The 17,855-nt window shown below is 37.2% G+C and overlaps 1 protein-coding gene across 1 annotated transcript in view; it reads left to right on the top strand.

The window, feature by feature from the left end:
* LOC106074337 (uncharacterized) overlaps positions 1-17,855 on the top strand; it is a 435,581-nt gene that overhangs the window by 233,884 nt on the left and 183,842 nt on the right. The gene's annotated exons all lie outside the window — the stretch shown is intronic.

Below are 17,855 nucleotides of genomic sequence, written 5' to 3'. Positions count from 1 at the left end.
TGATTTAGCGTTGTTAACTTTTGCCTTTTATCGAGCGAAGGCACTTGTAAGTGTATGTGTTTTGAGTGGCTGGTAGTGCACTGTCTGTGCCTGTGTATGAAATGACCAGTGGACTTTGAGTGTACATGGTTGAATGAACAGCAGTGTGTCAGGACTATGTGTAAAAGGAAGTGAGTTTAGAGAACAAGTGGCTGGAGTAAAGAACAGAAATAGAGATTAATACAATCATTGTGTTTATTGAAGCTCATGTTGTTTGAGTCTATTCGATAGAATCGTTCTAGTAACACTTGGTGGCTCCTATAGAACACCCAAATCTCAAACACATACAAAAAATACCACTCAGCCCCACTCACATTTATATATGGCTCCTTCTGTCTCGGAAGACAATGAATGCGCACAGATGAGTCACTGGCTTTGGTTTCGTCTTAAGACGGGGCAGAATCTGGAATGACTGATCAAGCCAATTCTGGAGCGGCAGAGTTTGCCACAGTTCGTGCATGCATCTGTCCTAGTGCTGGCTGACAGAGCTGCTTTCTTTCTTTTATCTGATGCAGCTTCGTTTTTGGTTGTTTTTTTTTTTTTGCTCTTGGTGAAGTTAGTAGGCTATCAGCACGTAGAGTCTGTATTCATGCTGTCCGGTCTTGGGCAATCTTTTCCCAAATACTTTGGTTGATGCCTGTGGTTCTCATGTCTCGCTTGCAGAGATCTTGCGGGTTAGTCTTAGGCGGCCCTTGGGTCTGACTCCCTTTGTAAGCTCAGCGTATAGGATGTCTTTAGGAATTATTCCATCTGGCATGCTAGTGACATGACCGAGCCAGCGTAGTCTTCTCTGTGTAAGAAGAGCATACATGCTGTGCATAGTGGCCCGTTTCAGAATGTCCTTCAGGAGATGCACATTATGCGTCGCAGCCAGCGTATGTGGAAGCTATTTAATCGGTGTTTTCATTTCAAAGTAACCAAAAGGATTGAAACGCGTAAAAGAATCAGGTGTCATGTTGCCTTCACTTGTATAGAGGAAATCAGAGGGCAGTTCATGGCATCTGATAAAAAGTTCTGGAGAGACTCATGAAGCACGAGATACATTACTGATCCAAAGAAAACTAAGCTTTATTATTATTGAAATGAATTACAGCTGGTGGTATAGTCATCAAGATCGTTACTCGCCCTCTTTTGTTAGTATTAGTACTGTAGTCTGTTGGCCGACGGCTATCCAGGACAATGCCATTCTGAGCCGCCTTTGTCCTGTTTATAATTTAACGTGTAGTTCAATATAGTTCCCCAGGTTTTTTTTAAACTCTACTATAATTTCAAGCGCAATATAAAGAAATCGGCTATTGTCAACAGTATTTTTACAAAATTTTTGAAAAAAAAACCTGTATTGACAATTAATACAAGAAGTCAATATTCTAGTAAAATAAACTAACGCTGGTTCAGTATTAAACCATAACCAAAAAGTATATATATTTATATAAATAACTCTTTTTAAAGACAATGGAGAGAATATTTTTGTTTTAACCACTATTGATTGTTAGATTTAAAAAATGGACCATTTTTTACCCCATACCCCTACCCCCCGAGAAAGAATCGTAGTTAAGCGAATGTAAAGATCTATTAGACCAGGGGTGGGCAAATTACGGACCGCGGGCCACATGCGGCCCGCCGGAGTGTTTTATGCGGCCCGCCGACACCTACAGAAGGCACTCTATATACTTATAAAAATGCAAATATATTAAAAATAATATAAATATAAATTATTGAAACTGTCATTATAAAAAGTTTCAAGCAAACGAAGATTATGCTTATTGGCTCAGATTATGCTTATTGATCAGTATTTATTCAATGCTATGAAGAACTGTGTTGAATGTTGGGTATTCCTGGAACAAGATGGCAAGGGGGACAACTGGTGGAGCTCGATCTTTGACTGATAAAATGGTGTTGTTGTTTTTTTCAATATCCCAACCATAATCTTTAAATAGGAAAGTTTGCACAAAGCTGCATAAAATTTCAATTTCATTGTAGTGCCATATATAATAGTAATCAATTTATTACAGCCAAAGCTTATTAACCACAAGTAGTTCCGACTAAGAATAAACTAATTCAATATGTCCATTACCTTAGCGAGGGCAAGGTAAACGAGAACAATGTAAAATCTCCAGGAATAAATTGTTATGTTACTTGAAGGACATTGACTGTGATCTTGTTACCAATATTTCTAATGAAGGGTGGAAGGCAGATTTCATGTTTCATAATTGCCATTGCAATGAGTCCCTTTGCATATGAAATGTAAATGGATGTTAAATCTTTTCAAACAAGGCCTTCCCATTTCTACAAGCAAGCAAAAAGAAAACAGGTTTTGTCATTTTCCTTTTCTGAAAGGTGAAATTATTTCTAGTGAAATGATTAAAAGTACAACACTTATTTAGATCCCTTAATTTTGCAATGTATAAAAGCAAATTTTAAGACGTCAAGAACCGGTTTCCAATACCATTAGCTCACCATTTAGCGCAGAAGCTGATTTAGCTCCAGAGGACATAACTCCGAGCAAAGAGAATTTCCAATCAGTACTTCCACAGGAGTCTTATGGCTGCAAGAAGCTGTACGTCAACACTTTAAAAAATGTGCTGGTGTTCACACTATTTGTGTACACATTCATCTGTTCTTCTTCTTTTTTCTCATTTACATGTTGGGGGGTTCAGAACAGTATCTAAGATGAACCGCGCAATGTTTTCCAGATCAGGCAGTTCTCCGAATAGTTTTGGTTCTATAGGAGGGCCTTTGGCCAGAGTCCTGTTCGGGTATCTGATTTAGTATGCACCATTGAAGGACTTGGTCAGCATTCTCTGGTGATGCTCCAAAAAGGCAAGTTTCGCTCGTCCCGACATCTAACTTCCGGAACATATAATGTCTCATCCAGTGAACAAGCATAATATTTTGGGTAGGGGAAAACTAAACAAGTATAATTACTGGTCGATTTTGACTGACTGTAATTTGACAGCAGTCACAAGGGTAACAACTAGTAAGCTAGTTACACAGTTCCGGAACATTATGCACGACTGTAAAAGTAAAATACTGCACATTAAGTACAACTGTATATTAGTGGGGTTATTGTAATATAAAAAGACAACAGCAATTTAAAAAAATTATTAATTGATTTCTGAAATTGCTACCTCTTCTTATAATTCCTTAACGTGGAGTGTGGAAAAAAAGAAACGTGAATATAATACAGTGTAACTATGAATTAAAAGTAAGCTAGAGTATCTTTCTAAGAAATGCGGCCCTCGATCCAAAAAGGTTGCCCACCCCTGTACTAGACTATATAATATCCCAATGATAGGCCTTTAGATATAGACTTAGAAAACCATTCGAAATGTTGTGAGACTTGCCTAACGGATGTAACTAAATAATCCTCTAATTCAGAGTTTCCCAAAATTTTGACTGAAGAGTACCCTTTTATATTTTTTGGAATGCAGAGTACCCCTCACCTTGTAGTACCCCTCACCTTGTAGTACCCCTCATCTTGTAGTACCCCTCACCTTGTAGCACCCCTCACCTTGTAGCACCCCTCACCTTGTAGTACCCCTCACCTTGTAGCACCCCTCACCTTGTAGTACCCCTCACCTTGTAGTACCCCTCACCTTGTAGCACCCCTCACCTTGTAGTACCCCTCACCTTGTAGTACCCCTCACCTTGTAGCACCCCTCACCTTGTAGTACCCCTCACCTTGTAGCACCCCTCACCTTGTAGCACCCTTCACCTTGTAGCACCCCTCACCTTGTAGTACCCCTCACCTTGTAGCACCCCTCACCTTGTAGTACCCCTCACCTTGTAGCACCCCTCACCTTGTAGCACCCTTCACCTTGTAGCACCCCTCACCTTGTAGCACCCCTCACCTTGTAGCACCCCTCACCTTGTAGTACCCCTCACCTTGTAGTACCCCTCACCTTGTAGTACCCCTCACATTGTAGCACCCCTCACCTTGTAGCACCCTTCACCTTGTAGCACCCTTCACCTTGTAGCACCCCTCACCTTGTAGTACCCCTCACCTTGTAGTACCCCTCACCTTGTAGTACCCTTCACCTTGTACCACCCCTCACCTTGTAGTACCCCCCTCACCTTGTAGTACCCCTCACCTTGTAGTACCCCTCACCTTGTAGCACCCCTCACCTTGTATCTGTGAGAAGAATCAGCACCGTTACTGAGGTGCAACGCGTACCCCCTCCAAAGTCTTCCCGCCTCCTTCCTTCCCTTCCCGGTACTCGTACCACACTTTGGGAAACATTGCTCTAATTAATGGTTGACCTACGGACAAAGGGGTTTGGTGACTGGCCAATCTTTCCTTCACTACCTGGGGTGGGACACCTTCCCTTTGGTCAAATGCCCAAAGGAACTTGCTGGCCTATACCCCAGACTGGACCGCATGTAGAGATGATAATGATGATGAGTTGCTAGTTATTCTTGCTCTCTGTATATGTCTCTGCCTCAAATGTGTGTACATCGTATATTATCACAGAACAGTTTCTAGAAAAACTGATAACGACATTGAAAGCAAGTCGGGCCAGACGGTTGATTGTGCCCCACAATCTTGGATCCACTGGACTAGACCAAGGCTCATTACGTCAAACTTTATGTCGATATTTCAAGATGACATAAAGCGTGTTTAATTTTTATTTTTTATTTTCCCTAGATTTTCTACTTACATTCTTTACTGCAACAGATGCTGTTCTGAAAATCAATTCCTTTTTTCTAAGAAAAAAGTAAGCATGTTATAACATTTACAGTTATTACTTTTAGTTTCTGACTATGAAGTACATTTGATCTACCAAGCTTATGCCTCTATCCGTAGTAGGCCTACCATCTCACTGTTCTAGCATTAGCAAGTAAGTTTCAGCCAATAGTATTTGTACATTTTGTGTATGTGTTGTACAGGAAATAGTTTACGTTTTAGATTTCTTGTCATAACTTAAGTTATATATGTCAGTACATTGTCGTTGTTTCTTGTCATAACTTAAGTTATATATATCAGTACATTGTCGTTGTTTCTTGTCATAACTTAAGTTATATATGTCAGTACATTGTCGTTGTTTCTTGTCATAACTTAAGTTATATATGTCAGTACATTGTCGTTGTTTCTTGTCATAACTTAAGTTATATATGTCAGTACATTGTCGTTGTTTCTTGTCATAACTTAAGTTATATATGTCAGTACATTGTCGTTGTTTCTTGTCATAACTTAAGTTATATATGTCAGTACATTGTCGTTGTTTCTTGTCATAACTTAAGTTATATATGTCAGTACATTGTCGTTGTTTCTTGTCATAACTTAAGTTATATATGTCAGTACATTGTCGTTGTTTCTTGTCATAACTTAAGTTATATATGTCAGTACATTGTCGTTGTTTCTTGTCATAACTTAAGTTATATATGTCAGTACATTGTCGTTGTTTCTTGTCATAACTTAAGTTATATATGTCAGTACATTGTCGTTGTTTCTTGTCATAACTTAAGTTATATATGTCAGTACATTGTCGTTGTTTCTTGTCATAACTTAAGTTATATATGTCAGTACATTGTCGTTGTTTCTTGTCATAACTTAAGTTATATATGTCAGTACATTGTCGTTGTTTCTTGTCATAACTTAAGTTATATATGTCAGTACATTGTCGTTGTTTCTTGTCATAACTTAAGTTATATATGTCAGTACATTGTCGTTGTTTCTTGTCATAACTTAAGTTATATATGTCAGTACATTGTCGTTGTTTCTTGTCATAACTTAAGTTATATATGTCAGTACATTGTCGTTGTTTTTTGTCATAACTTAAGTTATATATGTCAGTACATTGTCGTTGTTTCTTGTCATAACTTAAGTTATATATGTCAGTACATTGTCGTTGTTTCTTGTCATAACTTAAGTTATATATGTCAGTACATTGTCGTTGTTTCTTGTCATAACTTAAGTTATATATGTCAGTACATTGTCGTTGTTTCTTGTCATAACTTAAGTTATATATGTCAGTACATTGTCGTTGTTTCTTGTCATAACTTAAGTTATATATGTCAGTACATTGTCGTTGTTTCTTGTCATAACTTAAGTTATATATGTCAGTACATTGTCGTTGTTTCTTGTCATAACTTAAGTTATATATGTCAGTACATTGTCGTTGTTTCTTGTCATAACTTAAGTTATATATGTCAGTACATTGTCGTTGTTTCTTGTCATAACTTAAGTTATATATGTCAGTACATTGTCGTTGTTTCTTGTCATAACTTAAGTTATATATGTCAGTACATTGTCGTTGTTTCTTGTCATAACTTAAGTTATATATGTCAGTACATTGTCGTTGTTTCTTGTCATAACTTAAGTTATATATGTCAGTACATTGTCGTTGTTTCTTGTCATAACTTAAGTTATATATGTCAGTACATTGTCGTTGTTTCTTGTCATAACTTAAGTTATATATGTCAGTACATTGTCGTTGTTTCTTGTCATAACTTAAGTTATATATGTCAGTACATTGTCGTTGTTTCTTGTCATAACTTAAGTTATATATGTCAGTACATTGTCGTTGTTTCTTGTCATAACTTAAGTTATATATGTCAGTACATTGTCGTTGTTTCTTGTCATAACTTAAGTTATATATGTCAGTACATTGTCGTTGTTTCCAAGTCGGTATTAGACGACAGATACAGGGGGAGCGGTGGGTGGGCTTTAAAGAATTACAATTCTTAAAAAGTAACTAATCTAAATAATAACTTATTATATAATGAAAATTTAACACAATTTAACATTGTGTCGCTTCTCGCTCGTATATAAAATTCATTCATCAGTAGGTTAAATATAAAATGTATGGGGCGGTATCTAATAAGGTATTTTTATTCAGCACCCCACCCCTTTCGTATTCGTAAACAAATGGTTTGGTTATGGTAGCACTGTCGGCTCAGACATGGTGATGGCTTATTTGATCAGCTAAATTATTGCATTTTCTTTGGGTCTCAAATGTTTGTCCCGCAGCCTTAGAACATTGCATCTGTGCTTAGTGGTATCTGTCTAAAGTTGTAACAATGTAACTACAAAGTAGCTAGGACGTAAATATACTATGTATATAGAATGACTCCTACTCACTGAGCTACTATGTTTATGTTGTCCATGTGACGAACACACTTGCCGGGGATTATATTATCAAACTTTATAACTCAATGAAGTGAAGAAACATCTTTGTATTTTCTTAAAACTTCTTTAATAATACTTCTTCAACTTTCACATAAAATTAACTTCCCAATGTAACAACAACTTGACTTGATACTTCATAAATAAAACTTAAAGATACATGAAACTTCACTTAGTATAACTTCAACTTCAACTAATTTAACTTCAGAAAATATTACTTCAACTAATAAAACTTTAATTACATGGACCCGCTAATATCACAAAAAAATTAACTAAAACTTTACTAAGAGAGGACTTAAGCGATAACTAAGCGAGGACCCCGTCTAACTGACTTTCCCTTAATTTATACATTTCTTAAATCGTACATTCCAGGATCATGGAAACTTCTCCAATAATTATTTTAGTAACTTTGACCTTCTAGAAGCTGACGTGTGCTATTTTTTCCTTAACCCCTTTCTTTGATTGGATGCCTAAAATTAGGTATCTGGAAATTTAGGCACCGGATATTTAGGCACCGGATATTTAGGCACCCGGAAATTTAGGCACCCGGATATTTGGGCACCCGGAAATTTAGGCACCCGGATAATTAGGCACCCGGAAATTTAGGCACCGGATAATTAGGCACTTTTTGACAAGGCGGAAAATTAGGCACCGGATAATTAGGCACTCTTTAATTAGCGACCTTAATTTTGAAAGTAGTTTTAAAATGTTAACGTATATGTTATCCTTAGGCTATAGGCTATTGGTGACGTTATCAAAAAAATAGCAACTATAACGATTCTAACTGAATTTTCATGATATAAAAGAAAAAATGACAAAACGAGGAAAAAAAATGACAATCGTGAGAATGTGTGTTACGTCCTTCAAATGTGGTCATTAACTTTTATTGAATATATATGTAAATTTATGTAATATAATATTTATATAAATAGCAATGGAAATCGCAAAACGGCTAGAAATTACGATAAAATATAATGTTTTGAAAATTTAAAAAAAGTTTATGGAAAAGACAGATGAGTTAAAAATTTAAATATCATTTTTTTTGGGAATATTGGTCTCTTATTAATACTTATTCTGCTTATAGAAGATTGTTGATGTTCCAATTTAACCCCGCCTTCTCTATCATAAACCAAATATATTTACTACAATTTTCGAGAAGGTATGATTCCCACATTCCTTTTGTGTTCAGTACCTTATACAATTTTTTTTTCCTCAGAATAAAAAAAAAAAAAACAACGACAAAAAGGTTTCATACACTCATTATTAAACACACACACACACACATATTAAAAAAAAACAAAAAAAAAACACTCGTTTCCCTAACTTTCAAAACTGCCAATGAAATTTAACTATCTTCATTTCCCTTATATATATTATTATTTTTATTACTGTTCTTATTATTATGATGGTTTTAACAGAAAGGTGTCTACCAAAGTATTTGGAAGGCCTCTAAAATATAATCCCCAGACTTCCATTTGAACACGTTTGTGTTTCCATACCCTTTAGTCCAGTGTGTAGCCTTCAGATTCACTACGTAACTTTTACGACTAAGTTTACATCTACCTGCGAGAAATCCTCTCATTTAAGTGAGAGTGTGTGCGCCCCCCCCCCCTCGCCCCTCCCTTTTCCACAAGCAGAGGGCGATTGCGATTATATTTATCACCAACACTCCCCGACATAATAAAAATATTTTATAATACTTTTTAATCCTAAGTATTTACATTAATAACTAAATATTTACACAATTTGCATAATCATCAATTAAAAAAAACTCACCAGTCAACCTTAGTGGTTGGTGATGGACGGAAGCAATGAGCGGAGTATCATCTCTACCAACCCTCCCCTGAATCCTGTGATGTCTATATTATATACTCAGGAGTCTTTTGTTTCCACACATTCTCATGATTGTCATTTTTTCCCATTTTGTTTCAACTTTTCTTTAGCTAGAATCGTTATAGTTGCTATTTTTTTATAACGTCACCGATAGCCCATAGCCTAAGGATAACATATACGTTAACATTTTAAAACTACTTTCAAAATTAAGGTCGCTAATTAAAGAGTGCCTAATTATCCGGTGCCTAATTTTCCGCCTTGTCAAAAAGTGCCTAATTATCCGGTGCCTAAATTTCCGGGTGCCTAATTTCCGGGTGCCTAAATTTTCGGGTGCCTAAATATCCGGGTGCCTAAATTTCCGGGTGCCTAAATATCCGGTGCCTAAATATCCGTAAATACGCGGTGCCTAAATATCCGGTGCCTAAATTTCCTAAATTCCTAAAATTAACTTGTTTACGCTGGACAGCACTGGTTTGACCTAGATCTTCTAGAAACTGGTCGAAATAGGTTACAGACTCGACTGGTGACAGTCCACTTGTCATAATGAGAGATACACAATTAGAGAGAGCCATTGTCTGTCTACTACATGACTAACGGCTGTCTGTGTCGGCTCTGTTGAAATCGTTAGTGAACACGGGAGTGGCGAGGTGGCGGGGCTGGCTGAGGCATGTGACCATCAACCACTGGCGTGGTGATATCCGACTCTGGACATTACGATGGTCTAGCTAGAGGTTATTGCATTACTGCTAGGCTGTGTTGTCGTTTCCGGCGTCACTGGTTCGAGCCTCGGTCGTCGCAGTCCCTTATATTCGTCGCATTGAATTCACAACTCATTTAAAAACTTGGTCCCTGGTGCTGCTTTTCATTTATGCTCAATATGTATGAATCATTAAAAACTTAGCTAAGAAACATTAGTTTGCGGTTTTATTGCTTTAGTGAATTTGCTAGATTTGTATGTAATTAAGAACTGTATTAAGGATTAATGATGTGATGGCATTTATGTGTATAAAGGAGTTCATTACAGAAAAACAAACACAGAAGTTCCTTCAATGATGTTTTAGCCATTTTATATTTCCCCGGCAAGCGAATATGTAATCGAACAGCACAACATCATATATATATTTATCATTTATCTCATTGGCCTCCTTCAGTCGTGAAACGACTATGGCTCATCACGAACACTTATTCATATGGCTGTGGAGCCCCATTTTGGCTATATATAATAATAATAATAATAATAATAAAGCTTGTCTTCGAGTCCGAAGATTAATGAGAAATACAGTATTTCCCGTGGCTGCGCAGCCCCAGCTTTGACCTGCATATTTTGCCATATATATATGTAAGTTTAGGCTGAGTACGCTTTCAAAAGCTAAAACATTTTCTTGAAATATAATGTTTATATTTCAATTATGCATAGATTTAAGTCATTGTTTTTCATTGTTGTTATTTTTAATGTTTTTGTATTAAACGAAACAAACTTTAATATTCTTCTCTTTTTTGTTTAAAGCTGGAGATGGATAGTGCTACCGACCTTGATTTATTATTGATCGGGAAAACGGGATATGGCAAAAGTGCCACCGGAAACAGTATTTTAGGTTTTAAAACATTTGTAAGTAACCCATCGACGACGTCAGTTACCTCGTCAATAAATTATGATTTTGCCGAGGTTCAAGGACGAAATGTGAAGGTCGTTAACGGTCCGGGTGTTTTTGACACCGGATTCTCCACTGCCCAGTCTATCGCTCTATTTACACGAGATATGGAATATGCAATTTTCGCCAATACCAGAGGCTATCATGCTTTTCTAATAATTCTAAGATTCGGCGATCGTTTCACAGAAGAGGATTTGACTACGATCACAATTTTAAAATCTGTCTTCGGAAATTTTTTTATTAGAGAATATTGCATTCTCGTAATGACATATGGAGATTTCTATTCTAAGGACCAAACATTACCATTTACTTCATGGTGTGAAGCACAGAAAGGTAAATTTAAGGACCTTTTAACCGAATGTTGTCACCGGATAGTATTGTTTGACAATTGAGCTACGTGTAAAAAAGTGAAAGATTCTCAAGTAGCACAGTTATTTGTATTAGTTGATGGACTGAACGGTAACAGATACACAGATGCACATTTTCATCAGGCAAAGGAAAGCCAAACTCTGTTGATCTTACAGAAGCAGAAAAGTCTCATCTCTGACCAAACGTTTCAAGAGACACGATGGATCATGCAGAAACTTGCATCGTTTCAAAACTCTACTGATGACGACGAGGATGCTCTTGAACATCTTTTGTGCAGAGCTGAAGCTTTGTCCACCAACCTTGAGGGTTTGGATAAAACCACGGGACATTTAGTTGAGTTGATACAAGTAGCTTATGAGCTTGCAGCGAACGTTTCAGTTGAGATCAAAGTAAATGCCTCAATGAAAACGGCGCGCACGGAGTACAACAAACAGCAAGTTTTGGTGACATTCGAAAACGAATGTATCTAGATGTTTCTAAACACAATGTATCTAGATGTTTCTAAACACAATGTATCTAGATGTTTCTAAACACAATGTATCTAGATGTTTCTAAACACAATGTATCTAGATGTTTCTAAACACAATGTATCTAGATGTTTTTAAACACAATGTATCTAGATGTTTTTCGAAGTAATAGTGCTCGCTGCTTCTCAACAGTTTCAATGTCATTGACTTTCTACTTAGTACTTGTGAAAAACATAAGTATAGTGAATACTTTTTGGGTTATATGGACATGTCAAAGAATATTACGTCTTGGTCAAGGTTACCAGGGGATAATGTTGCCAACATACAGGTTCATAGCTTCAAAGCTTAATTAAGAGTGACTTACAACACTAGAGCGATGTAAATTGTCTTCGTTCACACAAACTGTAAGACAAGTTTCAGTTCACCCCAGTGGAGCTACAGCCAATGGAAGGCTCTGGCCTATATCTACACATCCTTCCATTCAGATGATTATAAGTATTTAGCAATTTTTTTGTGTGTTATTTTTGTCAGCTTCCTAGCGAGACCAATTGTTATGGAAGGGTTGAACACTGTCCAGCGACGTCGCAGCTTGTGGACAGTTTAGACCAGTGATTCCCAAAGTGGTCTATATAGACCCCCAGGGGTCTACGAAGACTTCCAAGGGGTCTACGAAAGGGAAAAAACAAATTGGGGGTCTATGAGATGTCCACGGGGGTCTACGATAATAGATTTCATTTAAGCACGTTGTGACTTTAATATTTATATCCTATTAATTTAATTCTTCACACTAACATATAATGTGTGCATAAGTTAATCCTTTAAATATTTATCCTGCTATTCAAACGAAAAATTGTTGTATTTAATTTCAATAATAATTTAAATAACTTAATTGTGTCTACATGTAAGTAATGTTTAGCAAAAAGAAATGTAAACTGTATAGCGTTGATTATTTAAAATTGTTCATTCCTTCCTTATCAAACATGCCAATTGCCTTTTTATGGCGATATTAAACTAATTACGCTTGAGAATCAACTGAGACAATGTCACCCTGACAAAAAAAAAATAGAAAAACTTAGACCCACAAAATCTCTTCGACATCATATAGAGAAGATCATGGTTTGTGGGTGTCTTACACTATCTGTTTACTTATAGCAAAATAGGCGCTTGGCTACTGAACCTGGGCTCCTGGATTCGAATCTCTGTGAATTTTTAATTTCATGATTTTTAAGGCTCCCCTGAGTCCACCCAACTCTAATGGGTACCTGACTTATGTTAGGAAAAGTAAAGGCGGTTGGTCGTTGTGCTGGCCACATGACACCATGCTCGTTAACCGTTGGCCAAAGAAACAGATAATCTTAACACCATCACAAGGTCTGAAAGGGAAACTTCACTTTTTTATGACAAAACACGTAAAACATTAAAGGTAAAACATTGATTTTACCAGCCATGTAGTTGTAAACACTGTTTCACACAAACCTACACCTGGTATTATTAAAAGAACTGCTTTAAAGCAACACTACAGTTCAAGGACATGTCAGTGGCATGAGTTACAAAATTAAAAGCTTATTATTATTTGCAAACGACATATATATACAGTTTGGGATCAGCGGTGTCACAGGCTATGACAGGGTGAAGTGATGTGTGTTGCAAACTGCATTAGAGTCGCCGGCTCCTTTCTTTTTTTTTTACTCAGGATTGACCCACAAAACCTTTCCCATGTTTGAATTTAGTTGCAAGGCAGGAGAGTTTTGAATTCAGTTTTACTTCGGCTAGGTGGGTAGCCAGCCAAGGCTAATGAGCCCTTCATGCTTGACGCTTACTGGCTTCGCCCCTTCTCCTGATAGTGATAACATGTTTGCGGACTCAATATATGAGCAACACTTGAAAGATCAAGAAATACGCCAGAAACTGCTCTTTGCGAAAACTTTATTAAATAATTAATATTTAATGTTTGAAGCACTACTTCATTGAACAACAAATTCCTGTTTGAAACACATCTGTAGCAACGGATGATAAACCTGCAAAAAGACATTTCCAGTTTGTTTGGTGATTCCTGCAGTACATATTAATTTTTATTTTAATTGGTTTCAATTTGAATTTTATCAATAAAAAAAAAAAAGATAGATCTCTATAATTTAATATGTAGCTTTAAATTACTTTTTCACTTTTCAACTCACTACAGATAGAAATTAGTTGTAAAACAATGTTGTTGAATTTGAAAAAATTTGTAAGTTAAACAGGGGGTCTACCGAAAACCAGAAAACAAGGCAAGGGGTCTATGAGAGAAAAAAGTTTGGGAACCACTGGTTTAGACCAATGGCTTGTTGACACGTCACAGTTCGTGACGTCTGACCTTTGACATTACAATCCAATGTGCGGTTCACTTGATGTATATTTATACTGCAGCGATGTATACATTTTTATCAATAAAAAAAAAGTTTAAAAAAATATATATCTGATTGACGTATAGTTAATTTATAACAACTTATAGTTAACCAATTTCATTTTTGTTTTAAAAAAGATAAAATACTGTTATACTAATTTTTAAACAGTAGAGCCCTTTATGCTAAAGTTGCGAAGCCTGGCCCGGAACTGTGACTTTAAAGAAGTAACTGCAGAACAGCACAGAGAACGAAATATCTTGTGGGGCAATGAAAACGCCAACTAACTCCCCTCTAGAAACATACATTTCTAATGAAGACCAGGAATTGAATGCCATTAAGTCGCTATGCTACTTCTGTGGTAGGAGGAGACACTCTAGGACTGAATGCCCTGCTCGAAACGCATTATGTCATCAGTGCGGTAAAAAGGGACACTTCCAAACTGTTTGTAAATCAAGTAAAACAACAGCCACCAAAGCTGCCAGCACAATATCACTGACCAGTGTGATAACTCCAACTACCTTGTCATCAACGCATTTCTCTGGGCTTACACAGTCTACGGCCCAAGTGAACGTCAACGGGTTGCTGTTGCAAGCTCTCATAGACACTGGCAGCTGTGAAAGCTACAAACAGAATATTCATGGCCACTACACATCTTTCTGAAAAGACATTAGGACATACATTTGCCGATGTCCAGTACAAGGGAGAACACTACGATGTCTTGTATAGACCAGGCAAACACAATGTAGCGGCTGATACGTTTTCTAGAAACGGGTGTGTGTCAGCTATGAGTCGAAATGAATTGAAACTGCTCCATGACTCTCTGTGTCATCCGGGAGTAACAAGACTATGGCATTTAGTGCGAGCGAAAAACTTACCTTTCTCTTGTGAAGATGTCAGGCTGGTTGTCAACCAGTGCAGAATCTGTGCCGAAGTAAAACCCAGATATTTCAGTAATTCTAATGGAACTTTAATAAAGGCGATTCAGCCTTTCCAGAGACTAAGTATGGACTTCAAAGGACCGCTCCCTTCTACATCTCGGAACACATACCTGTTAACCATAGTTGACGAATTTTCAAGATTCCCGTTTGCATACGCTTGTTCTGATATGTCGGCTTCAGCAGTAATCAGATGTCTAGATAATTTTTTTGGACTATTCGGAATGCCTGACTATGTACACTCTGATAGAGGTACCTCATTCATGTCAAGAGAGGTGCAGGAATTTTTACACGAGAGAGGGGTGGTCACAAGCAGGTCAACCCCCTATAATCCAAGAGGGAACTCTCAAGTAGAAAGGCTAAACGGCTCATTATGGAAAGCTATAACTCTGGCCTTAAAAACTCAAGGACTCCCGGTTTCCAAATGGGAGCAGGTGTTAAACCAAGCCCTGCACTCTCTTCGTTCTCTGCTCTCTACCGCTACAAACGAGACACCGCAAGAGAGAATATTCAAGTTTTATCGCAGGTCCACCTTCGGCAAATCACTCCCGACATGGTTAACTCAACCACAGGAAAAGTGTTGTTAAAAAAGGGAGTCCGTACATCTAAATATGACGATGGTACAATAGCTGTGGACTTAATCACATGCAAACCACAGTATGCCATTGTAAGACTTCCTGATGGAAGAGAAGAAACAGTGTCACTACGACATTTGGCCCCCGCTCAAAGAGAGGGAGAATCAGAGGTGTATCAACATATGGAACATAAAGACCTTGAGCCGGAGACAAACCCTATCACACAGATGCAGTTGCCTACTGACCATGTGACTATGGAACCAATGGCTGCTCCTAACACACATGTACAACAGGGGGAAAATGGACATCAAGAAGAAGTAAATACAGGGGCTGAGTCTCCAGTTAGAGAGACGCCGACGTCACCAACTCAAAGCGACGGCAGTATTGGTCCTGGTAGATATAACCTAACACCAAGAACAAGTAGACCTAATTATAAGGTCTAACATTTATTTAATTATTTTTCCATATCACAAGTTCTAACGCAGTATCTGTAGGCTTAATATGACACACTTAGAACTGATCATTTTACAGTGTATAGCTTTTCTAGTTAGACTTTTGTATTGTATTAATTATTACATTATTATTCAAGACTACTTTCTCTACTGGTCTAACCTAATATTTGTATGCATAATATGACACTTAGGGACTGATAATTTTATAGTGTATAACGTGTTTGTTTAGAGTTATACAATGCTTTTCAATAGAGTAACTCTGTAAGTATTCTGTAGGGATACTAAGGCCTCCTATATCGTTGTCCTTCACTATTATTTACAAGTTCATGTTCACTTTTAGGCGGGGTGAATGTAGTGTAACTGAGTTGATTTCCTGCGTGCGTCCAGCGTGTCAGAAGGTCATGCCCAGTGCGTGATTCATGTCCAGTGTGTGTGTGTGTGTGTGTATAGACTGCATGAGTGTTATGCGAGACGTGCTGGTTTAATTCACTGTTTACTGTAGTCTAATTTTGTCGAATAAAGCCATGTCATTGGTAGACTAGTATTTGTTGTTTCATTAAATAGATATATTTCATTACTCTTGTTGCAAGAAAACGCTTTGAAATCGGAGATTCCCAACCCATTTCACTTATAAAAATACACTCCACTTAGTATTAGAAACTCTGAATACCAACACGCAGAAAAATCTTTCTCACCACTTGTTCTCTAGTCCGTACCTCGCTGGGGGGAACTTTTACTGCCCTACGACCTCTTAACTGAATGGAAGGGGATGGAATAGCAACCTTCAGTTAAAACAATAACAATAAATGGAAATAAGTCAGCTTATAGACCAGGCTCAGATACCAAAAAAAAAAAAATTAATTGCCAATAGTTAATTAACTAATTGGTTAAATACTTTTTTATTGATTCGTGTGTTGTCAAGTTAAAGAAATTATTGTGCAAATTTCAGCTTGACCAGACAGACAGACAGATAGACAGACAGAATGAGTTGATATATGCTTTGTACAAATTTCAGTACGTTTCAAAGACGTAATGAACAAAACAGAACACTGTTACACGTGGTTTGTTTCTCCGAATTGGATCCGGACTTATTCATTTTCTATGTATCTTGGTAGCTAACTACAGAATTAGAGAAGAGGATTGTTAGACACTTAGTTAGTATTATTAGTTTATATAGAGACGCACCATAATTGACGGACTTTGAACGCGACTTGTGACGTTAGGACTTAGTGGGTTAGAGGACATCGTAGAGACAGAAAATCAGTTGGTGATAGGATTTGTTTAGGGATAACACGTATTTTATCGACAGAGACTCGACTGTGGCCTTTGGCTGGATTAAAACCATCATCTGAATTGTTGAACAGTTTTTGGGCTTATCTCTTCATTTGTTAACTTGTGTGTGTGTGTGTATACGTCTTGTTGGTTAGTCGCATTGAATACACCCGCACAAGAAACCCAGACATCTCCAGAGTAATCTGTCGTAGTAAGACATGAGGCATCAATAATTACAGGACAGATAGGCACATCTAATCGAGATGGTATAAATTCTATAGAAGGATTCTAGGTGTCGCAAAAAAAAAAATGAAATTCATTACATGCTAATAGTTGCAACGGCCTGCTGACCACTGTAAAAACAAACACATAAAAACTGTAGGGCTGTATCACGAGATCCCAATGTCTTGTAAGGACCTTCCTTCAGGAAGCTGTAACAGAGGCAGAACGTCAAGACAAAAATCTGAGAGGAATTGAGAATGTCGGATCATGTACTCTTCTAAGAGGGTCCAACAGTCTAAAGCTATGGACTATGTAAAGGGAAAGAGTGAAGGGGAAAAAGTATTTAATGGTAAATTAAAATGATTAAATATGAAGAAAAATGCTCTCTATATTTTGTCAGAGATAAAAAGTACAATTTATAACTGTAACGACATGAGTTTCAGTGCAACAAAAAAGAAAACTCAGTAGACCTATTTGTCGTTATTGATTAAGTATAACACTGCTGAATATAAAAATAACAAAAAATCCA

This window comes from Biomphalaria glabrata, chromosome 13 (genome assembly GCF_947242115.1).
Source record: "Biomphalaria glabrata chromosome 13, xgBioGlab47.1, whole genome shotgun sequence".
Taxonomy (NCBI): domain Eukaryota; kingdom Metazoa; phylum Mollusca; class Gastropoda; family Planorbidae; genus Biomphalaria; species Biomphalaria glabrata.
The sequence above is the reverse complement of the archived record's forward strand: the minus strand, read 5'-3'. Positions and strand labels throughout refer to the sequence as shown.